The sequence below is a fragment of the Portunus trituberculatus genome, chromosome 32 (genome assembly GCF_017591435.1).
Source record: "Portunus trituberculatus isolate SZX2019 chromosome 32, ASM1759143v1, whole genome shotgun sequence".
NCBI classification, from domain to species: domain Eukaryota; kingdom Metazoa; phylum Arthropoda; class Malacostraca; order Decapoda; family Portunidae; genus Portunus; species Portunus trituberculatus.
Genome location: NC_059286.1, coordinates 16062004 through 16086763, shown reverse-complemented (window position 1 = coordinate 16086763; position 24760 = coordinate 16062004). Strand labels below are relative to the sequence as shown.

Sequence of the window (24760 nt, the reverse complement as noted above, 5' to 3'; positions counted from 1 at the left end):
AAGTAGAATGAAATAGGCAAAAAAACGACACTAAACAAGCTAAATAAATAAAAGGTTAGAAGTGTTATTTTGCCGATTACAGAAGTTTTTGAAGCAGATATAACTAAAGAATAAGATTGGATATGCATGTGATTGTACGGTAAATGTGTCTGTATCAATATTCAGAATATGTTAGCACCCATACAAGACAAATTCTTGTTTCGATTTGAGCCATTTCACTGCGATAAGGAACAATAAACAGCACCAAAAAAATATATCAAATCTTCAAAAAACATTTACAGGGCAGGAAGGGATTATAAAGAATAGTTTTTTTTTTTCAATTTCTAGCAAGTTTGAAAATTAGATGCGAGTAAAAATATGAAAAAAAGGGTAAATCCGACAAAATGGAACCGCAACATAAGATAGAAAAAAAAAAAAAAACTCACCCTTCTCTATTCGCTCATCCATCAAGTCAAGGAGAACAACTTTGTGTCTCACCACCGTCCTCACACACTCACTCAGATGTACTCACCCACGTGGAGAGACGGAGGACACTGGCAACCTGAAAAAGGACAAAAGATGAAATAATAATAATAAAAAAAAAAAGCCGAGGAATTTGAGGGAATCAAGGAGATAACTAAGAACTAACGGGGATAACGTATATGTTCTAATTAAACTATTACAAGGGAATCAACAGGGGAAAAAGAAGTACAGGAAGAAGGGTACAAGGGAATCAATAGGGAAAAAGAAATACAGGAAGGAGGAGTACAAGGGAATCAACAAGGAAAAAGAAGCACAGGAAGGAGGAGTACAAGGGAATCAACAGGGAAAAAAGAAGTACAGGAAGGAGGATGTGTTGTAGTTTTGTTACATGTGTTTCAGTGATTACTAAGTGTAGTGGTCTGTAGTAATTATCAGTTTATTTTACTTTCATGTACTTCTAATGTATTCTATGACACAATTCATTAGTCAATAAATCTACGTAGGGTATTCATCAATATTATGCTCTGTAAATGTATATTCAAATTAATATACTTATTTTCTCATGGTGTGTGTGTGTGTGTGTGTGTGTGTGTGTGTGTGTGTGTGTGTGTGTGTGTGTGTGTGTGTGTGTGTGTGTGTGTGTGTGTGTGTGTGTGTGTGTGTGTGTGTGTGTGTGTGGAGACGGCTCCAGTTACTTCCTCTATTTTCGTATGTTATTTTCCTATTAAAATGAGGGGTAAAAGAGTAGACTGGTGAGGGTAAATGGGCCGCTCTAGGGATGGCCAGTGAGATGGATTAAAGTGGAAAGGACGACATGATGCGTAAAATTAACAACTTAACAAGATAAAAATATAATTACCATTTTTTCGCCTTAATCAAGAATGAAGAGAGACTATACGAAAGTTGTCAACCTCAAACGTCTAGAAAAATAGTCATACAATATAAAAAAGGAGAATATGATGCAAATATTTTTCCTTTCTTTTCGTTCAACGTTTAAAAAAATACTGATACAACAAAGTAAAAACGAACAAAAAGGTGTTAATATGTTGTTGTTTTCTATCTTGTTCAATGAATATCAAACAACAATTCAAGAACACGATTTCGTTACACACTTTCCTTTTTAATCCTTTAGCTCCTGTTGTCATCATCTACCACAATGAAAAAATAAATAAAAATTAACTTAAGATAAAGTAGTAATATTTTTTCATACTCTTTCATCTAATCCTTTTACTTCTCTGGCTATCTATGTTTTGTCAACGATCAGAGCAACGTAAGGATTAGTCAGCATATCTGGACACACTGAAATATAAAGGAGAACAAAAGGCTAAATTTCTCAGTTTGTTTTAATAAACGTTCTCTTTCTCAATTTTATTGAATTTAGTTTTGACTTTTTTTTAGGTGGGGAGAAGGGTATTGTTCATTTAGGTTACATGTATTAAAAGCAACATGCACATTCAGGTTTCGTTTCCTTTATTACTAGATCTCCTTTTTTTGTATTTTTTCTCGTTACTTTCTTTGTTTCGTTTTCTAGACTTTTCCTCCTTACTTTCCTCGTTCATTTTCTAAGCTACAAAACTCTCCAAATGGCCCTAAAAAGCGTGCAAGAATAAGCGTTTGAAGACCAGCACGTCCTTATAGTATAATAAACCGCAACATGACAGGCAAGAGCTAGATCAAAAGAAAGAGTGAATGGGTGACGACTGAGACACCGAGTAATGGAGTTTTGCGTTCGAGTAAACTTCAAGAAAACAACGTGTATTTTTCCCCTCCCACACAAATGACATCTCCCAGAGAGAGAGAGAGAGAGAGAGAGAGAGAGAGAGAGAGAGAGAGAGAGAGAGAGAGAGAGAGAGAGAGAGAGAGAAACAAAGTAGAAAAGGGCATTAAGACTCATTATTGTTGTTTTAGTAAAGTAAAAACAGAAGGAAGACTAAAACAGGTCCAGCTTAGTAATGCTCAGCTTAATGCTCCGCGTGTTTCTGACAGAATGTTCCCGGGGAAAAATAAAAGGGGAAAAATAAAGGAGAACACTTCCTACCGATTTAGAATTTTCTCTCTTGTCACTGACGATGGTTAGTTAAACTCTGGAAACTACGCATTATGAGACTGCACTGGGGAAATAAATAACCAAATGAAAACAGAAGAAAATCAGAAATTAGTTAAAAGACAAAAAAAAAAAAAATGTTGTGGAGGTAGAGGTTATAAGAAAAGATAAAATGAAACAGTAATTAGTAAAATAAAGAACAAACAAAAAAAAGAACAAAATGAACAAAGAAATCCCAATAAAAAATATAAGTTAAGAAATTAGTTATAGATTAAAAAAATAATAATTTGAACAAGTGAACTAAGATATTCAATAGAAATACAATTAAAATCAAAATAAAAAACGAGTGAAAAGCGAAAAAAAAAAATCACATGAAAAATAAAGAAAACTATAAAAGGACACACACACACACACACACACACACAGAGAGAGAGAGAGAGAGAGAGAGAGAGAGAGAGAGAGAGAGAGAGAGAGAGAGAGAGAGAGAGAGAGAGAGAGAGAGAGAGAGAGAGAGAGAGTAGCCGCACACAAAAAAAATATAGAAAAAAAAGTAAGTAAGTTGAATAAAAAAGACCGGTGTTGTGTTTCAGAATGCGGGTATTAACACCGAGATGCTTGCGTGATATCATATAGAGAGAAGCTTACGGGCCATTAGCGTCGACTTGGTGCCATTGCGTTAATAGTCTTTCCCTCTCCCTCTCCTTTCCCTCTCTCTCCCCCTCCTTCTCCCTCTCTCTCGATTACAGCTGGCAAAACAGGGCCACGCTATCGGAAAATGCGGATATCGAGACTAGATACCGCGAGAGAGAGAGAGAGAGAGAGAGAGAGAGAGAGAGAGAGAGAGAGGAGCGGGGGATTAGTCAGGCAAGAAGTCCATCTCCCCCACCATCCCCTTCACCATCTCTTCCATCCCCCCCCTCTTCTTCCCCCTTGAAAATGTTAGCTTAATTGTGCCTCAGTGACTTGAACTTTTGTCGGCCCAAGAATTCCATTGTCTTATTAATTTGAAGTATGTCCCAAAATTTCCTCCAGATATGAGTAATTTTTAGCCTGGGAGGGAATTACTGGCAGGAGAGAAGAGGAAGGGAGGAGGAGGAAGGGTTAATGGTGGAGGTAAGGAGGAGTTAATGGTGACAGAAGGAGAATTTGTGGAGAGAAAGAAGGGATTGATAAAGGGAAGAAGGACGAATTAATGGAGGAAAGAAGGAAGGAACCAATGAAGAGAGGAAGAAAACGGAAAGGAAGATTAGTGGAAAGAGAAGGAAAGGAGATATTTATACAAGAAAAAGGAGGGTTAATGGAGAAAGGGAAGAACTAATGGAGAAAAAGGAAGGAGAGATAAACAAGAAAGAAAACAGAGGGAAGGAAAAAATAAGGGAAAAAGGGGGAAACTAAAAGACATTAACGAATGAAAAAAGGAAAAACGGTATTTCTGTAAAAAAAAAAGAAAGGAAAGTAGATTATGAAGAAAGAAAAAGGGAAAAGAAGAAAACAGAAGAGAGAGATAAGGAGGAAAGAAGATTTGATTAGTTACTATGTAGGTTTATGAGAAATGGAGGAAAGGTAGAAGATATATAGAGGAAAGACAGGTAGGAAAAAGGAGAAAAAGGAGGAGTTTGGGCAGAAAGCAAACAATGAAAGTATGATGTATGTAAATAGTGGCTGGTGAATGCATACATACACACATACATACTCACATTACATACATAACATACAAAAAGAAAAGGGTTGTAGAAAATGCAACAATTTCTACTCTAATCCATTTCCTTTCTCTCTCTCTCTCTCTCTCTCTCTCTCTCTCTCTCTCTCTCTCTCTCTCTCTCTCTCTCTCTCTCATTGTATCTCATTCGAATTCAAATTGATGTTATCCTGAAATGTAATCCAACTCCACATTCCTATTTTCTCTTAGCATAACAAAAAAATGCACGAGGAGGAGGAGGAGGAGGAGGAGGAGGAGGAGGAGGAGGAGGAAGAAGACGAAGAATATAACCACAAAAAATGAAAAAAAAAAAAATAACGAAGAAACAAGGTGCAGAAGGAAGAGAAGAAGAAGAAGAAGAAGAAGAAGAAGAAGAAGAAGAAGAAGAAGAAGAAGAAGAAGAAGAAGAAGAAGAAGAAGAAGAAGAAGAAGAAGAAGAAGAAGAAGAAGAAGAAGAAGAAGAAGAAGAAGCAAAACCAGAAGAAAAGGAAGAAGAAAAGTAGAAAAATAACAAAAAATAATAGAAAAACGGAAAAAAATACCAGAGTAGTGAGAGGAAAAGCAATAAGAAAACACCACAACTAGAACAAGATAAAGGGAAAAGAGAAAACTAACAGTGGGAAAAAACAAAGAAAGCAAAGAAAATGAGTAGAAAATAAAAATATAACGAAGAAAAGGAAAAATAAAGCAACGCGATAGGAGAAATACAATAGAAAATGAAAAAGGGGAAAGAAAAGGAAGAGGAGGAAAAAAATGCTGGCAAAAGAAAAAAGTATGAAAGAAGAAAGATGAAAAGAAAGAAAGGGGAAGAAAAACAATGCAAACAGAAAAAAAACGTGTTAAAAAACGGGAAAATAAAAATATAGGAAAAAACCCGACCAGATAAAAGAACGGCGGTATGTATACATATACACACAAAAAAAAAGGCAAAACAAAAGGAAGGAAACGAGGAAAATAAGAAGGTAGGGAATCACGTTTCCTTCATCTTGGCGCCAATAATTGCCCTCCAATCCCTGAACTTTTCTCATCACGAATATGGAGATGCACGGGGGGAGTTTGTCGGCGCCGCGAGCCTCCCAAACTTGTCAACTCTCACGGGAGCAGATACGAGGTGGCGGCGAGGCGAGGCGGGGCTGGAGGCGGGGCGGGGCTGCTGGCGGAGGCGAGGTGACAATGGCTGGATGGCTGACTGTCTGCCCACTACACCCTATCAAACTCTAAGACGCTTGTGTTGTCTGTCTCTGTCTCGTCTCGTCTCGTCTCGTCTCGTCTCGTCTCGTCTCTCTCTCTCTCTCTCTCTCTCTCTCTCTCTCTCTCTCTCTCTCTCTCTCTCTCTCTCTTCTTTACTATACTAATATATTCTCCTTTTCTCCTTTCTTCACTTTTCCAGCTCATCTCTTATTTATTTATTATTATATCCCATTAATTTTGTTTCATCATTCTCTTTCTTTCTTTCTTTCTTTCTTTCTGCCTTCCTTCCTTCCTTTCTTCAGTTTTGTTTATCTTTCTCTTCTCTCTCTGTCTGATCTTGTCTTTCGTAAGATTTTTCGACTTAAATTTTATTTTTTCCCTTTTGAAGTTTCTTGATTTCCTCTTCTCCTTTCATGCCTCTCTCTCTCTCTCTCTCTCTCTCTCTCTCTCTCTCTCTCTCTCTCTCTCTCTCTCTCTCTCTCTCTCATAAGAACAGAAAAAAAGAAGGAAATTGCAAGAGGCCGCCAGGCCTATACGAGGCAGTCCCAGTGCGCTTAATCTACCTAATTCCATCTATCTTCCCCATCCATGAATTTATCTAACCTTCTTTTAAAGCTGCCTATTGACTCAGTCCTGACTGCATGCCCACTGAGACCGTTCCACTCATCAACCACTCTGTTTGAAAACCAGTTTCTTCCCATTTCCTTCCTAAACCTGAATTTTTCAAGTTTCAACCCATTATTTCTGGTTATGTCCCCGCTACTGATCCTAAGAACTACATTCATGTCACCTCTGTTAAAACCCTTATACCACTTAAATACTTCTATCTGGTCTCCTCTTAGCTTACGTCTCTCTAAGGAATGCAGATTAAGTTTTTCAGTCTCTCTTCATAGGGAATATCCTCATTCCCTGTATCTTTTAGTCATCCTCCTTTGCACTGACTCCAACAGAGCTATGTCCTTCCTGTAATGTGGGGATCAGAATTGTACCGCATAGTCAAGATGTGGCCTGACCAGCGCCAAGTATAATTTTAGTATTACTTCAGGACTCCTGCTTTTAACACTTCTAAAAATGAAACCTAATACTCTATTCGCCTTATTTCTGGCCTCAATACATTGCTTCCTTGTACCGAGATCAGAGCTAACTATGACTCCTAAATCTTTCTCATACTTGGAACTTCCTAGTGCCACGTTATCTATCGTGTACCTATTGCTTGGATTATCTCTACCTACGCTCAGTACCCTGCACTTGTTAATATTGAACTGCATTAGCCATCTATCTGTCCATTCTTTCATCCTATCCAAGTCAGCCTGCAAAGCCTTGGCATCCGAATCGGACCTAATTAATCTACCTATCTTTGTGTCGTCCGCAAATTTACTGATATCACTATTAATTCCACTATCCAAGTCGTTGATATATATTAGAAATAATAATGGCCCTAAAACTGAGCCCTGTGGCACCCCACCAACTACTTCTGCCCACTCGGAATTGGATCCATTAATTACTACCTTTTGTCGCCTGTCGTCTAACCACGCTTTAATCCAGCCTAATATTCTACCCTCTATACCGTGTGCTTTAACCTTGTTTAAGAGCCTCTGGTGAGGTACCTTGTCAAAGGCTTTACTGAAATCTAAGTACAGAATGTCATAATAATCACCTTTATCTGCCGCCTCATAAACCTTACTATAAAAGCTCAACAAGTTTGTAAGACACGACTTCCCCTTCGTAAATCCATGTTGTGTGTGATTTATCAAGCCGTGTTTGTCTAGGTGTTCCCTAATGTTTTCGCTATTATTGATTCCATTAATTTACCCACAACTGAAGTTAAGCTGACAGGCCTGTAATTAGACGTTAGGGTTTTATCCCCCTTCTTAGATATGGGAATCACATTAGCTTCTCTCCACATTATTGGTACCTCACCTGACTCCAGTGACATCCTAAAAAGTACCGCTAGAGGCTCGCTGACGACTTCCTTGCATTCCTTTAGAACCCTTGGATATACTTCATCAGGTCCTGGTGACTTGAATTTCTTTAGTTTATCTATCTCCTGTTCTACCATCACCTTAGTTATATGAATATCTATCAACTTTTCACTATCCTCTGCCCTAAATACCTCTTCGCTATCTGGGATTTCCTGTGTGTTCTCCTGGGTGAAGACAGTTAAAAAATACTCGTTCATAATTCTACTAATCTCTTCCGCAGAACTAGCCATTTCACCATTTGTTGTCCTTAAGGGACCTATTTCTTCTCTAGTTTTCGTCATGTATAACTGAAAAAATCCCTTAGGGTCCGTCTTTGCTTGGCTGGCTACCCTCAACTCATATTCACTTTTAGCTTTCCTCGTTAACGTCTTAACTGTTCTTACTAATTCATGGTATAGTGGCCTTAAAGCTTCATCTCCTGCCTTTAGCCTCTTATATATATTCCTTTTTGCCCTATGCATCGTTTTAATCTGTCTGTCATCCACTTAGGATCGTTGTTTCGTGATTCTATTGTTTTATATGGAATGTTGGCTATCTGACCGTCACGTATTTTATGTAGGAACTCGGTATAGCTCTCACTAACCCTCAGCTGACCGGGATTCCTCCCATGTTCTAATCCAGCTTCCCCTCCGCCTCACTCTCTCTCCGTCCCACCCCGACTTCACACCTCCCTCCCCCCCCCCTTCTCTGCTCCTCCCTTCTTTCTACCTGACTAAATCTGCCTTGCCCTGCCAAGCGATTTGTAAATACTCCTTAATCCATCGAAATTAGCCTTTCTGAAGTCAGGTACTTTTTTTTTTTCTAAAAGTTTCATGCCATTTCAATGTATACCTTATTTCTTTGTGATCGCTGTTACCTAAATGGCCTCCAACCTCCACCTGTGTAACTGCCTCCTCCCTGTTTGTCAGAATTAAATCTAGAATATTATTTCCCGTGTGGGTTCTAAAATGACTTGCTTTAAAAATTATCCTGTATGACCTTAATGAACTCATCTGCTTCCTGTTACCCACCATCAAGCTCCAATCAACATTCCTATAGTTAAAATCCCTACCACACATACCTTACTGTACCTGGCTGCTCTATTTATTTCCTCCCATAGGGAAGAGTTTATTTGGTCTGAAGCATTTGGTGGCCTGTACACTAAACCCATTACTACTGATTGAGACCCATCCTTAATATCTACCCATAGAGACTCTGTTTTGCTGTCTGTCTTAATTCTGCTGTTTATGCAACATTGCAGTGTGTCCTTGACGTACAAGGCCACTCCATTCCCCTCTTCTGTTTTCCCTGTCCTTATGAAAAAGTGTATAACCATCAATTTTCACCTCCTGATCAAACACCTTCCCTGACATATCTAACCAGGTTTCTGTTAAAGCAATTATATCAAAATTTTCAACACAAGCTGCTCCTCTCAGCAAATCTATCTTATTTAAAATACTCCTACAGTTTGTGTAATACACTTTTAAACTATTCTTTGCATTTACTAAGCTGGTTACTTTTCTAGATTTGCCTATTCCTTCCTGCCTATGGATCACCGATGCCCTTCCCCTCTCCTGTCCACCGAAAAAAGCGCTGGAGTGCATTTAACTCGCCTTCAAGTGTTCCAGCCAAAACCCGAACACCTTGGCGTGATAAATGCACTCCATCCCTGGCATACAAGGTGTCTTTGCCGTAAAAGAGGTCCCAGTTATCGATGAACGCCCATCCATTGCTCCTGCAGTGATCTGCAAGTCTGCAATTTAATGCAATAGCCCTGGACAGCCATTCACCTCCCAGTCCCCTCCTTGGCAACACACCACATACCACAGGGGTTGCATCCTTATTTCTAATTTTAGCCAAAGCCTCCTTAAATCTCCTAAACAGCTCCTCACTTCTTACCTTAAGAAGGTCATTTCCCCAGCGCTGAGGAAAACAATGGGTTTGGTCCCGTCCGCCAAACACTTGTCTAGCTGAGCGCTCACCCTCTCAATTCCTGCCCCCAGTAGGCACATTCTCGTCCTCATCCTCCTGTCCTTATCACAAAACGCAGCGTCCAAATGCCTCACTTGACTGTCACCGATTAGCAGTATCTTACTTACGGGTAGGGACCCCTCTACCCTCCTCACTTCGTCGATTCCCGCCTCCTCTTTCTCCTCCTCCACTCCCTCCAACACAGCGAAGGAATTTCCCGTTTCTACTCGCTGTGTCGCCCTGAGGACCTTTCTCCTCTTTGTACCTAAGGAAACCACTCGCCACTCCTCCTGGCCCTTCGTCTCATTACTTGGTAAGGAGACTGCAGGAACCGCCACTCCCTCAGTAGCAGAGTTCACTCGGCAGAACTCACCCTGCATGTCAGAGATTCGGCCTCGAAACTCCTCCCACACCTCCGAAATCCTTCGATGGAACTCTGCCTCCACCTCTGAGACCTTCATAACGAAGGCCTCGAGAATAGAACTAACACAACCAGCCCAAACCCTAGGGAAAGCAGGGAAAGCCATCACTACATAAAGAAGCCAGCAGATCACACACCACTAACGGGAGACTCGTCTCTCTCTCTCTCTCTCTCTCTCTCTCTCTCTCTCTCTCTCATATTCTTATCTGCGTTTCCTCTATTTTGTTACCTTATCTCTTCTCTTTCCTGCTTCTTTTCCTTTCATAGTTTAATTTCCTTCTGCAATTCTTCTCCCACTCCTCTTTCTTTTTTTTTGTTGTTCCTTCTTCGTTCTTCTAATCATTTTTATTTCCTTTCTCCTCCTCTCCTCCTTCGTGCTCCTATTATTCTTGCCTTCCAGCACCACCTCCTCCTCCACCACCATCACCATCTCCTCCTCCTCTATCCCTTCGGCATCTCTCATTTTCTTCCTCCCAGTGAAATGAAAATAATGGATGTAACAGTAATCACCTGATGGAAGTTTTATTTCCACACACACACACACACACACACACACACACACACACACACCGCGTAGTGTAGTGGGTAGCACGCTCGACACACAATCGTGAGGGCCGGGTTCGAGTCCCGGTAAGCGGCGAGGCAAATGGGCATGCCTCTTAATGTGTGGGGTGTGTTCACCTAGCAGTAAATAGGTACGGGATGTAACTCGAGGGGTTGTGGCCTCGCTTTCCCGGTGTGTGGAGTGTGTTGTGGTCTCAGTCCTACCCGAAGATCAGTCTATGAGCTCTGAGCTCGCTCCGTAATGGGGAAGACTGGCTGGGTGACCAGCAGGCAACCGAGGTGAATTACACACACACACACACACACACACACACACACACACACACACACACACACACACACACACACACACACACACACACACACACTCCTTCACTTATTCTTAGTATGTATTGTAGACTGCTGGCACCACCATCATCACAATCACTTCTTTTCCCTCCTCCTCTTCCTCTTCTCCCCTTCCTCTTCGGGTGTTCACACCTTTAATATTTCCCCCGTTAGGTGCCACGCCCCTTTCTTTCCCTTCAGTGACAAGAAATTCCTTTTTTTTCCCCCGACTTAGTGAATCTTTCTTTTGTGTCATTGCATCCCGTTTCCTTGGTGCTGTCTCTCTCTCTCTCTCTCTCTCTCTCTCTCTCTCTCTCTCTCTCTCTCTCTCTCTCTCTCTCTCTGATTCAGTTGTTATTGTAATGATTTTTTTTTTCAATATTTTTATTTTTTATGCAAAAGGGAAAACCAGCAACGGGCAACAGAAGATTTATAAAAAGGCCCACTTCAAATGGCAGTTCCCTTAAAGAATGATATAGAATTAGCCAAAACTCAGAGACAAATGTCTTGAAACCTCTCTCTCTTAAGTTGAGCCAAGTCATAGATTGGAAATAAAGAAGCAGGCAGAGTTCCAGAGTTTACAAGAGAAAGGTATGAATAATTGAGAGTAATGATTAACTCTTGCATTAAAGAGTTGGAAAGAATAGGGATGAGAGGAAGAAAGCCTTGTGCAGCGAGGCCGCAGGAGGCGAGACATGCAGTTAGCAAGATCAGTAGACCGGTTAGCGTGAAAATAGCGGTAAAAGATAGAAGAGATGGAACATTTCGGCGGTGAGAAAGAGGTTGAAGACAGTCAGTCAGAGAAGGGGAGTTGATGAGACGAAAACCTTTTGATTCCACCCTATCTAATAAAACTGTGGGAGTGGATCCCCCGCAAACATGCGAAGAGTACTCCATACAAGGGCGAGAAAAACTGGCGGAGACGCCTAAGAGCACCTAACTTCATAGAAGGTGTATTAGCAAGAGATGAGATGTGAAGTTTCCAGTTAAGATAATGAGTAAAGGACAGACCAAAGATATTCAATGTAGAAGAAGAAGACAGTAGTGTCACTGAAGAAGAGAGGATAGTTGTCTGTAAGGTTGTGTCGAGTTGATAGATTGAGGAATTGAGTTTTTGAGGCATTGAACACTACAATGTATTCTCTACCCCAATCAGAAATCGTAGAAAGATCAGAAGGCAGACGTTCTGTGGCGTTCCTACGTGATCTATTCACTTCCTGAAGGGTTGGTCGTCTATGAAAGAACGTGGAAAGATGTAGGGTGGTATCATAAGTGAAGGAGTGGATAGGGCAAGAAGTTTGGTTAAGAAGGTCATTAATGAATAATATCACTCAAATTTCTAGTGTTTTCTGGTTGTCTTCTCTCTCTCTCTCTCTCTCTCTCTCTCTCTCTCTCTCTCTCTCTCTCTCTCTCGATGGCGCCGTAAATTCATCCATAAGTCAATCCATTTCTTCTTTTCTATTTACTTAACATCATCATCTTTTCAGCGAAGTCTCTCTCTCTCTCTCTCTCTCTCTCTCTCTCTCTCTCTCTCTGAAAACTGCTTATATTTTCCCTCTGAGACAGGAATCGCTATTTGCTCAATCCCTATATTCATTTTCCCCACTGCCAGTCTTCATCATTCTCATCTGGCACAGGGAAAATTGTCCTGTCAAACTGTAACACTGAACCACCAGATTTATATTTTCATGCCGGCAATTGGTTTTCCTGCGAGGAGCACATTACTTTTTCTTTCTTGATTGTTTTTTTTACCTTCTTTTTATCTTTTCCTGGGATGTTTATATATCTTTTATCTTCTTTTTACGATCGTCTTTTTTCCTTTCTTTTCCTCTTTTCCCTTTTTATTCTGATCACTTTTTTCCTGCCACGTACATGTATTTTCTATTATTCTATCACGATATTCTTTTATTTCCTTGTTTTTTTTCTTTTTATCTTTTTTTTTTCATCCTGACTGTCTTTTGTTTCCTCACTTCTATTTCCCATCTAGGTTTCCCTTCTATATGCCTTTATCATGATTGCCTTACTTCCTTCTTTCCTTCTTTTTGTCTTGTTTCCCTTTTGTTTGCTATTTAGGAACGAATATCTTTTCATCTAATTTTGCTTTTATATTTGTGAGAGCTTTTATTTTTTTTCTATTTTTTTATGTGTATATGTGTATGTAAAACTTTTCTTCCCTCCCTCACACACCCTCATATATTTCCCTTACTCCTTCTCTTCTACTCTTAGTAATTCCACGTTCCTCACATCCTGACAGTCTCTCTCTCTCTCTCTCTCTCTCTTTTTTTCTCTCTTGTTTTTCTTAAGTTTGCTCTTTAACCCCTTCAGTGCTGGGATGCATTTTTGCCATATGTTTTGGATACGATTAGACAATTTATTTCCATTAGGAAGGGTCTGTGGAGGTCAGATGATTAATGCTAGAGTCTTCACTGTTTTAATCCCCACATAAGTATCTGAAGCTGTGTAAAATCACCAAATAGTAAGCAGAATGAATATGGAAACGTGTCATGGTACTGAAGGGGTTAAGAAAGAGTTCACCATATTTTATGATCATTTTCATATTTTAGCGTCCTTTTCTTTCTTATTTTTTTTTTTTGCGTGTATAACTTTTTCCTTCCATTACTTCCTGTCTTCCATCTTCAGTCATTCCATTTTCCCCTTACACTGACCATCTCTCTCTTCCTTCCCTTCACATCTTAAATTCCTCATCCCTCACTGATACTCGTCCCCTCATCTTGTCCCTCCGCTTCTAGTCCTCTTACAAGTATGACTCCCCTTCTCCCATCACCCTCTCTCCCTCTCCCCTCACCCGCCACAGCTTGAGGGTAAGTTGCCAACCCTGATGAAAAGTAAGTCAAAAGTTTGGGTATGTGTGAGAGAGAGAGAGAGAGAGAGAGAGAGAGAGAGAGAGAGAGAGAGAGAGAGAGAGAGAGAGAGAGAGAGAGAGAGAGAGAGAGAGAGAGAGAGAGAGAGAGAGAGAGAGAGAGAGAGAGAGAGAGAGAGAGAGAGAGAGAATTCAGAAAGGCAAATGAAAATATGAAAATACAGAACTGAAAAAACTTGAAAAATCTTGGTTTGATAAAAAAAAAGAAGAGAAGAGAGGAGGAGGAGGAGGAGGAGGAGGAGGAGGAGGAGGAGGAGGAGGAGGAGAAGCTGCAGCCACTCCAGGGTTCAAATTTAATAAGAGGACACAACAGACTAGTGTGAGCCGCTCTCTTGTCATAAGGGAGGAGAGAGGAGCTGGCTGGGAGGATGACAGAGGGGGTGGGTGAGGTCAGAGGGGAGTCAGGAGGGGTGATCACGGAAGGAGGAATGTCAAGTGGAGCACGATTTTATTTGACCAATTCAGGAGGGGGAGGGGGAGAGGAAGGGAGGGGGGAGGGGGAATGAAGAAAGAAGATGGTATTAATACATGAGATAAATTGCGCAATTAGTAGGAGGAGGAGGAGGAGGAGGAGGAGGAGGAGGAGGAGGAGGAGGAGGAGGAGGAGGAGGAGGAGGAGGAGGAGGAGGAGATGACGAAGGGAAGATGAATATTGAGGGAAAAGAAGGCAATGATAATAATATATGAATGATGAAATATATCACGGAGGAGGAGGAGGAGGAGGAGGAGGAGGAGGAGGAGGAGGAGGAGGAGGAGGAGGACAAAAAGTGAACGAAAGAGACTTGAAAGACGAGGAAGGGAAGAGAAGAAAATACAAGCGAGCGAAATAATGAGGAAGGAAGATAGAAGAAGAAGAAGAAGAAGAAGAAGAAGAAGAAGAAGAAGAAGAAGAAGAAGAAGAAGAAGGAGGAGGAGGAGGAGGAGGAGGAGGAGGAGGAGGAGGAGGAGGAGGAGGAGGAGGAGGAATAAAAGAAAGAAGACTGCAAGAAGAGAAGAAATCGAAGAAACAGAGCGGAAGAAGACGAAGACAGGAAGAGCGAAGAAAGAGGAACTGAGATGGAAAGTGAACAAAGGAAGAGGAAGAAAACAACCAGGTAAGAGGAACTAAGGAGGAGGAGGAGGAGGAGGAGGAGGAGGAGGAGGAGGAGGAGGAGGAGGAGGAGGAGGAGGAGGAGGAAGGAGAAAGAAAAATAAGCAAGAGACATATAGAAGAAAGAGGGAAGAGAGAAACGAGAAGAGAGATGAGAGGGAGAGAAAAAGAGAGAAAACAGAAAAATAAACAGAAAAAGAAAAACGAAAGAAAGGGCAGACGAGAGGAAGAAAGGAATGAATAAGAGGAAGAAGAGAAGTAGGAAGAGGAGGAGGAAGAGGAAGGTACATTTATGAGTTTTCCCACGCAGGTAAAAATGATGAGGGAGGGAAAAAATAAGGCGGAGGAGCAATAATTACATGGAATATTCCGAACATGGAGGAGGGCGGGTGAAATTACCTTCTGGAGGACGGGAGGGAAGGAGGGAGGGAGGGAGGGAGGGACGGAAGGAGAGAGGGCAGGAAGGAAACAAGAAAGGGAAGGAAGGAAGCAGGATTGGAATGCAAGGACAAAAGGATATAGGACAAACAGGAAGGAGGGATGAAAGGAAGGAAGGAAGAAAAAAAAGAAAAGGCGAAATATGAAAGAAAAACACGACAAAAAATAAAGAAGAAAAGAAGGAAGAAGCAAAGCGAAGGAAGATTGAATAAAACTCAGAAAAAGACTGAAGGAAGTGAAAGACTGAATGAAGGAAGGAGGATGGAGCGATGGAAGATGTGACGGAAGTATAAAGTAAATGAAAGGATAGAATGAATGAAGAAAAGGAATGATTAGGAAACAAAACAGAAAGCAAGAATAGGATGAACGAAGGAAGTATGGAAGAAAAAAAAAAAACAGGAACAAACGAACAAATAAATGAAAAATGGAAGGAAGGAGGAAAGCAAGGAAGAGAAGCCAGAATGGAGGAAAAATGGAAGATTGGAGAAAACAAAGAACAGAAGAAAAAGGAATAGAGAAATGAAATAAAGAAAGAGGAAAGATAGGAAAGAAGGAAAAGAATGAAAGAAGAATGGAAAGAATGGAGATAAACAGAAACAAAGTAAAAAAAAAAAAAAAGAAAGAAGGGAAGGAAAGAAGGAAGGAATAACGAGAGAGAGAGAGAGAGAGAGAGAGAGAGAGAGAGAGAGAGAGAGAGAGAGAGAGAGAGAGAGAGAGAGAGAGAGAGAGAGAGAGAGAGAGAGAGAGAGAGAGAGAGGAAAAATGAAAACACAAAAAAGAAAATCTAAAACATAACAAGAAAACATGCACAAGAAGGAAAAGTATAAAAAAAAGAGGAACAAAAAGAATATAATAAAAGTAATGGAGAGAGGCGCGTTAAAAATAAGGAAGAGGGAGAAACGAGAATACAAGAGAGGAAGCAATAAATAAATAATGAACACGGCGGGAGTCTGACGGCCATGCAATTTTTACTCATGCCGGAAGAAAGGAAGGAGGAAATAAAAGACAAAAAAGAGAAAAAGAGAGAGAGAGAGAGAGAGAGAGAGAGAGAGAGAGAGAGAGAGAGAGAGAGAGAGAGAGAGAGAGAGAGAGAGAGAGAGAGAGAGAGAGAGAGAGAGAATCAGAATGTGAAATAGAAAAAGAACGGTAAAAATAAAGGAAAATAGAAAAGACATATATTAGAATGAAAAAAAAAAAAAAAAGAAAATGGAAATAAATGAAAAATAAAAGAAAAAGACGATCGATGAAAATGGAGGGAATAATAGGAGAAATAAAAAAAAAAAAGAAAATAAGAAATTTAAAAAGGAAAAGGAAAAAATAAGAAAGGAATGGGAAAAATAAGGAAAACAAAAGTAAAAAATGAGAAAATAAACAAAGGAAAAGCAAAAGAAAATATAGAAAAAGAAAAAGAAAACATAATACTGATTAGAATAGCAAATAAACACGAAATAATAATAATAGAAACGAAACTAGTGGAAGATGTGAATAATTTGCAACCAATCGAAACCATCCACAGCCTCAACCTCAACCTTCCATATCTAGCAAGAATCAACCAGTCACAAATCCTCTTCTAGAACCACCTTTAACTTCTAATAGCCTCCTAAATCCCTCCAAAATTACATACAACAGTTTGCAACCATACAGAACCATCCATAACCCTCCACAGGCACCCAAAACCACATATAATTATTCCACAAACTTCCAGAACTCAAATCATACCATTAATTCCAAAAGCTCTCAAAATCTTTAATAACCTTCCAAGGTAACTAAAAACACATTCCGTAATCATGCAAGTGCTCACAAACATACCAATTAATTCCAAAAGCACTAAAAATCTCCCAAAACCATCCAGAATTACCTTCCTAACCTTCCAGAAAGACCAGACACATATTCCTCAATCCTACAAGCACTCACAACCATCCATGTTCGTCCGAATGAGCAATAGCATTATAAAAGACACTCTTAGAAACACAAAACACTGAATCACTTCTCTTTTTCCTTCAATCGTTACCTCCTCCTTTTCCTCCTTCCCCTCCTCTTTCTTCCTTCTTCCTGAGTCCTCTTACCTACCTACCTACCTACCTACCTACCTGCCTGCCTGCCTGCCAGCACACACACACACACACACACACACACACACACACACACACACACACACACACACACACGTTTTTCCCTCTGATGAATATGTGATCAAAGTCTCTCTCTCTCTCTCTCTCTCTCTCTCTCTCTCTCTCTCTCTCTCAAGGAAATTCTCAAGGGAGAGTGCAATACCACCAAATGTTGAAGGGTATTTTTTTTTTCCAGCGAAATGACGTGTTTGTTTCGTGTTGCGTCAATTTACGAGTAATGGACTTGTGTTCCCCAGTGAAGGTACGGTATGAAAAGTTGACTGATGCACGCTACTACTGCTACTATTATTACTATTTTTCTTAATGATACCCTTAATATTGCTGCTACTATTACTAATACCACTTTAATGCTGCTGCTGCTTCTTCTACTACTACTACTACTACTACTACTACTACTACTACTACTACTACTACTACTACTACTACTACTACTACTACTACTACTACTACTACTGCTACCACTACTACTACTACTACTACTACTACTACTACTACTACTACTACTACTGCCTCGATACTTTTCTTCTCTTTTTATTACTACTATTACTACCACTACTACTATTACTGCTACTACTACTACTTCCACTATTACTACCACTACTACTACACTACTACTACTACTACTACTACTACTGCTACTGCTAATAATAATAATAATAACTACACTACTACTACTACTACTACTACTACTACTACTACTACTGCTGCTGCTGCTGCTGCTACTATTTTTTTTTTCTTAATACAACTATTATTATTGTTTCTACTGTTATAGATGTTATTGCTTCTATTTCTAATGTTACTGCTACTATTACTACAACCACTACCACTACCACTACTACTACTACTACTACTACTATAATAATAATAATAATAATAATAATAATAATAATAATAATAATAATAATAATAATAATAATAATAATAATAATAATAATAATAATAATAATAATAATAATAATAATAATAATGCTACCGACACTACTACAGTGAACAAGAAAAATAAAAGCAAAAAAAATGAAAAGGAAAATTACAACAAAACCAACAACTAATTGGGAGCCAGAAAGTTACAAATTCCATTCCCATAATTCTCAGCAACACACAAACAAACACACCTTTCGTAACATTTCATTAAAGCAACTGAATCAGAGAGAGAGAGAGAGAGAGAGAGAGAGAGAGAGAGAGAGAGAGAGAGAGAGAGAGAGAGAGAGAGAGAGAGAGAGAGAGAGAGAGAGAGAGAGAGAGAGAGAGAGAGAGAGAGAGAGAGAGAGAGATTCCTATGCTACAACAAACACCATCGCCTTTACATTTTCTGAGTAGGAGAGTTAATTGCAGTGTCACAGGTAAGGTCACAAGGATCACCTGTGGCGTAATGATCATACGGATACCTACAGAAAAGTCGAGAAGAATTTGTAAATATTTTGTATTTACAAAAAAAGTTCCGAACCTTCTTTTAATCTACAGAAAAATGTAGAGAAAGATCATAATTTTTTTGTGTATACGGAAAAATCTGACTCATCTCATTTAATCAAGAGAAAAAAAAATAACACAAGTATCAGAAAATATTTTGAACTTACGGAAAAAATCTGAGTCTTCTCATTTTACATATATATAAAAAAAATCAAAGGCTTTTTAACCTAAAGAAAAAGATTAATTTAGGCTTATTTTCTGAAGATCTAAGGAGTATTTCTGTCTTTCCCTGAGAATCTACAGAATTGAATAGACAATTTATCTTAGTTCCATTAGAAGGATATTAACATTATTGGAGAGAGAGAGAGAGAGAGAGAGAGAGAGAGAGAGAGAGAGAGAGAGAGAGAGAGAGAGAGAGAGAGAGAGAGAGAGAGAGAGAGAGAGAGAGAGAGAGAGAGAGAGAGAGCAGACATCCACGCATCCACAAAAACGATCCACCTTGAAAGACGTAAAAAAAAAAAGGATCCAACATTCTCGCTGACACGGAAGGGAAGTTGTTGGCATAATGAGACGAGGCGGAAGAGGAGGAGGAGGAGGAGGAGGAGGAGGAGGAGGAGGAGGAGGAGGAGGAGGAGGAGGAGGAGGACGACGAGGTGGAGGAGGAGGAGGAGGAGGAGGAGGAGGAGGAGGAGGAGGAGGAGAAGTAGCAAGAAGAAGCAACAACGTCTGCGGCAGAGACGGAGGAGGAGGAGGAGGAGGAGGAGGAGGAGGAGGAGGAGGAGGAGGAGGAGGAGGAGGAGGAGGAGGAGGAGGAGGAGGAGGAGGAGGAGGAGGAGGAGGAGGAGGAGGAGGAGGAGGAGGAGGAGGAGGAGGAGGAGGAGGAGGAGGAGGAAGAGGAGGAGGAGGAGAAGGAGGAGAAAGAGGAAGAGGAAGAGGAAGAGGAGGGTCACACAAAACCTCCTTCCTCCCACTATCCTTCTCTGCCTCCTTCCCTCCTTCCCTTCTTTCACACCCACGCAGGAATTCTGAAGGTGTGGGACGCTCCTACACACACACACACACACACACACACACACACACACACACACACACACACACACACACACACACACACACACACACACAACTAATCAACACTCACACTGAAAAAACAACAACGAAATGTAAAAATTAATGATAACAAGAGCACGAAAAAAAAAAAAAAATGGACCAATATTTCACAGCATTTAGTACACGTCGGGAAATGAAATACAAACACGGGTAGAATTACCAAACTAAACACGCCACTTGTTAATTGTCCACACCTGCTGCAAGGAGGCCCAAAGCACACCTGTCGCTAATTGACGGACGCTCTCGGTGGGAAAATAACTAATAATAATGATGATAATGATGATGATGATGATGATTATGTTGATGATGGAATTGATGATAATCAAAATAATACATATCCTTTGGTATACTTTTAGGTCTCTCTCTCTCTCTCTCTCTCTCTCTCTCTCTCTCTCTCTCTCTCTCTCTCTCTCTCTCTCTCTTCTTCTCTCTCTCCCTTTCCCATTCCCTCTCTCTCTCTCTCTCTCTCTCTCTCTCTCTCTCTCTCTCTCTCTCTCTCTCTCTCTCTCTCTCTCTCTCTGGTGCTACCTTGGTATACGGCAGTGGTTCTCAACCTGTGGTACGCGTACCACTAGTGGTAGGTGAAGGCTTTCCAAGTGGTACCTGAGCACTTTCGGGATCATATGCGATTTTTAGTTAAGTTTAATTAACTTCTGAGAAAAATGATAATTGCCTTATACAAGATACAGTAATCTAGCATCGATCAGCTGGTGACGAAGAAACACGTGCATCTCCCTCATTAATTAAATTGAGTTGTGTTTCTTGTTGTTAGTTCATTTGTGTGTTGTTCTACGTGGGAACAAATTGATATTTGCTTGAATTGAGTTCTGGAACCAGCTGGACTGTACTGGACCTCCAAGTAGCACTCGCTCAGGAAAAGTTTGGGAACCACTGGAATACGGTCTACGTGTCATGAAGTTACTTTGATATGTGATCTACACTTTATATTGTGATTTACAAGAAAAGTATACTTTTCCTTTTGTTATCAAGACACAAGGAAAACACTTGTCTTGGTTTCGAGTGACTTTCTGGTTAAAGAGTCTTGATGTATGAATGGAATGTCTATTACCGTGTCGGAGCTCCGGTCCCAACTCAACAATGGACTTCATATGGTAACAGCACACTTCATTCCGGCATAGACATCAGTCTCCATAGGCGAGCTGCGCTTCCTTCCATGATTTTACCTCCTTATTGACATCTAAATAACTAAAGAACCCTTCAGATGTTAGCTAAAGGGCTTTACAAAGAACTCAAAGATACACGAAGACAGTTACATATAACAGTAGCTTGCAAGTAATCTTTACGTCAAAATTTTGAATAATTTTTATTCGACTTTACCCAAATTCTTTACGATTCAGTGCATGAGTTAAACAGGTAAAGGTACCGAAACAAATTGTGATTGGATTACTGTCCCGATGGGGAAGTAAGGCTCCTTCCATAGAGTCTGGTGGAGGGTGTGTATGGGTCCCTGGATTTTGATGGTACCGACCGGGCTGAACAACTCGCCATAAACGAGGGCACACTGGCACCATGCACCAGACACTGGCAGTACGAGGGAGGTCCTTTAGAGGTGAGAGGGCTCACTTCATGATAGTGGTTGGGGCGCGGTGTGTGGCACGCTGTGCGCCATGCATCGGACACTGGCAGTACCAGGGAGGTCCTTTAGAGGTGAGAGGGCTCACTTCATGAAACTGGCTGGGGTGTGGTGTGTGGCGGGTCATTGCTCATAGCGACCCGTGTGAGGCAAGGCAAGGTTGCCTCGTCACTGCCCTCACGCCCACGGAACTGCTGGGGCGGACCAACGTCCCGCCGTGGTACAGTGGAACCATGCGTCCTTTGGGTTCCGAGGGGTCTCCAAGCGCACGGTTTCGAATCCTGTCCACGGTCCGAGTGTAGGTGGGGCTTCTTCACTCAGGGCAAGGGTTTCCTAGCGGGTGGGCTTTGAGATAGGGGGTACCTAAAAAGTATCCCCTTTAGCCCAGAAATTCCCGTGAAAAGTCTTCATATATATATATATATATATATATATATATATATATATATATATATATATATATATATATATATATATATATATATATATATATATATATATATATATATATATATATATATATATATATATATATATATATATATATATATATATATATATATATATATATATATATATATATATATATATATATATATATATATATATATATATATATATATATATGTCCTAGTACCTACCTGTATAGATAAGTAGACTTCAATGGCGTATAGCCATACGCCAAACGCTCATAACGTTACCGTGGAAACTGGAATCGCATCGTTATCGTGGAAACTTGCATCAACTCGCATCGTTATCGTGAAAACTCGTGTCGTTACCGTGGAAATTCGCATCGTTATCACAGAATCACATCGATATCACTGAAATGCGCATCGTTATCGTGAAAACTCGTACGTTATCGTGAAAACTCGTATTGTTATCGTGGAATTACATCGTAATCGTGAAAACTTGCATCGGTATCGTAAAAACTTGTATCGTTATCGTGAAATCGCATCGTTATTGTTTGAAACTCGTCTCGTTACCGTGAAAACTCTCATCGTTATCGTGGAAACTCCCATCGTTATCGTAGAATCGTATCGTTATCGTAGAAACTCGTATCGTTATCGTGAAATCGCATCGTTATCTTAGTCACGCGCGTCGTAATCATCGTGATTTATTTATTTATTTATTTATTCATCGAAGCATGAAATTGGTTTTCATTATCTCGATTTACTTAGTACAAAACTCATATGATTATATATCCAGCAGTACAAGTCATCTATGATAAAAAAAAGTACACCATAGCTCGACACTTTTTTTCCTATCGTATAACTTCGGGGGAAGAAATACTTACATTTTTTTCCCCAATTCAATGTGAAATAGTGTCACAATTTCTTAGATTTCCATATTCCTTTGAAAGATGCACCGAGAGCCTTTTAATTGGCGTTATAATGTAGTTGTAATACTGTTTATTGTTAAAGCATTGCCTCTACTTCTAAGTACGTTTAATTACTTATTCCTTTCATAACTATTGATTCGCTTACAAAAATTATCATAAAAAAATGTATGCATATGTTGAATATTTAAGACAAAAAATATATGAAACATGTAGATCGCATAACAAAGCAACACCTCTCTCTCTCTCTCTCTCTGAAAACTAAATGAATGGTATTTCTAACGTTACACACATGAGAGAGAGAGAGAGAGAGAGAGAGAGAGAGAGAGAGAGAGAGAGAGAGAGAGAGAGAGAGAGAGAGAGAGAGAGAGAGAGAGAGAGAGAGAGAGTACACATCCCCCATCCGAACATAGGTACACTGTACCGTAAAGAAAAACAAATAGAAATAAACAAAAAAAACATATATTTATCCAATTAAAGAGGCTCCTCCTCCTCCTCCTCCTCCTCGTTATCTGTAGAGATTTTCCTCCCGAGTGGAATCAGGTAAACAAGACAAGGAGCAAGGGATCTTGTGTCTTGTAACTGCGCCAGCTTTCGTCATCTTTCCTTTCATCCACGGAACGCGCAGGTAACTGGAGGTAATGATGATGATGATGATGATGATGATAACGTAGTAGTAGTAGTAGTAGTAGTAGTAGAGATTTCGTTATCTTTCCTTCATCCACGGAACGCGCAGGTAAGTGGAGGTAATGATGATGATGATGATGATGATGATGACGTAGTTGTTGTTGTTGTTGAAGAAGAAGAAGAAGAAGAAGAAGAAGAAGAAGAAGAAGAAGAAGAAGAAGAAAAGAAAGGGAAAGAATGAAAATAAAATAAAGGAAAAGAAAAAAAGACGAAAGAAGAAAAAGAAGAGAAAAAAGAACAACAACAAAAATAACAACAACAAAAGAACAAGAAAAAGAACATCAACAAAAACAAGAAAAACAAGAACAAGAAAAATGAACAAAAAAAAAATTGAGCTCGTGGCAACACAACAAACAAATCATGTATATAAATAAATTGTGTAACTTAATCTCGGCTTGGAAATGCTAAGAAGAGGAGGAGGAGGAGGAGGAGGAGGAGGAGGAGGAGGAGGAGGAGGAGGAGGAGGAGGAGGAGGAGGAGGAGGAGGAGAGGAGGAGGATTAAGAAACGAAAAACATACTTGAAAGGAACGCGTCTCATGGTTATTACTGCTGGTGGGTTATTGTTAGTGCCATTCTTCTTCCTCCTCCTCTTTCCCTCCTTTGTCTTCAACTTATTCACCTCCTCCTCCTCCTCCTCCTCCTCCTCCTCCTCTTCCTCCTCCTCCTCCTCCTTCGTTATCTGAATACATAGTGAACATGAAAAATTTGCATAAGCATTTCAATCTAATTTTTTTTCTCCTTTGTTCATCTTATTCTCTAACGTGCTTTTATTCTTTCACTTACATACACATACTCATTCATTATATGCTTTCTCGTTACTAATTTTTATTTTTTCTTTTCTTTCATCATTATTCATACACACCGAAGCTGAGCACGATAACAAAAATCAATGATCACAAGAACCAATAAAATCAATAACGATAACCTTATCGGCAACAATGAATAATCAATAACTGGAGATACATTCTCGCCCGACATGCAATAACCGATGAATCCAAAACTTGAATACCATCCATAATGATATTGATATCTTAAATAAAAGAATCGATAAATCCAAATCTTCATCTTTCATCTTTATCTTAGATATTTACAACAATCTTAGAAAATTTTGAATTCAATGTTTACCATCTCTTCATTATTGAAAAGTAGTTTATAGGAAACTAAATATACTTGAATTTGAAGTTCAAAATAACACTATGCAAATGTTTCAAAAACAAACATTATCCATCATCTCTAGTATGAAATAATGTATCGCGATACATTATCGCGATATCGCCCACTTACCTTTAAATCGCCTCCCTGTTAGTAACTAATGTTGATTGCTTGTTTTCCATGAAAGAGAAATTATAAGAATCTTGAAAAAAACAAAAATGTATATTGCCTGAAGGGAAAAATGCATTACCCAAGAACTTTTAAGTATATTTCAGATAACAGATAATCAAGA

General features: G+C 39.8%; 1 long non-coding RNA gene across 1 annotated transcript in view; it reads right to left on the bottom strand.

The window, feature by feature from the left end:
- Positions 1 to 284: 284 nt before the first annotated feature.
- Positions 285 to 24760, bottom strand: part of LOC123512108 — a 226944-nt gene continuing 202468 nt past the window's right edge. Inside the window, exon 5 of the long non-coding RNA XR_006677029.1 lies at positions 285 to 541. This is a non-coding gene — a long non-coding RNA (uncharacterized LOC123512108). The remainder of the gene's footprint in view (positions 542 to 24760) is intronic.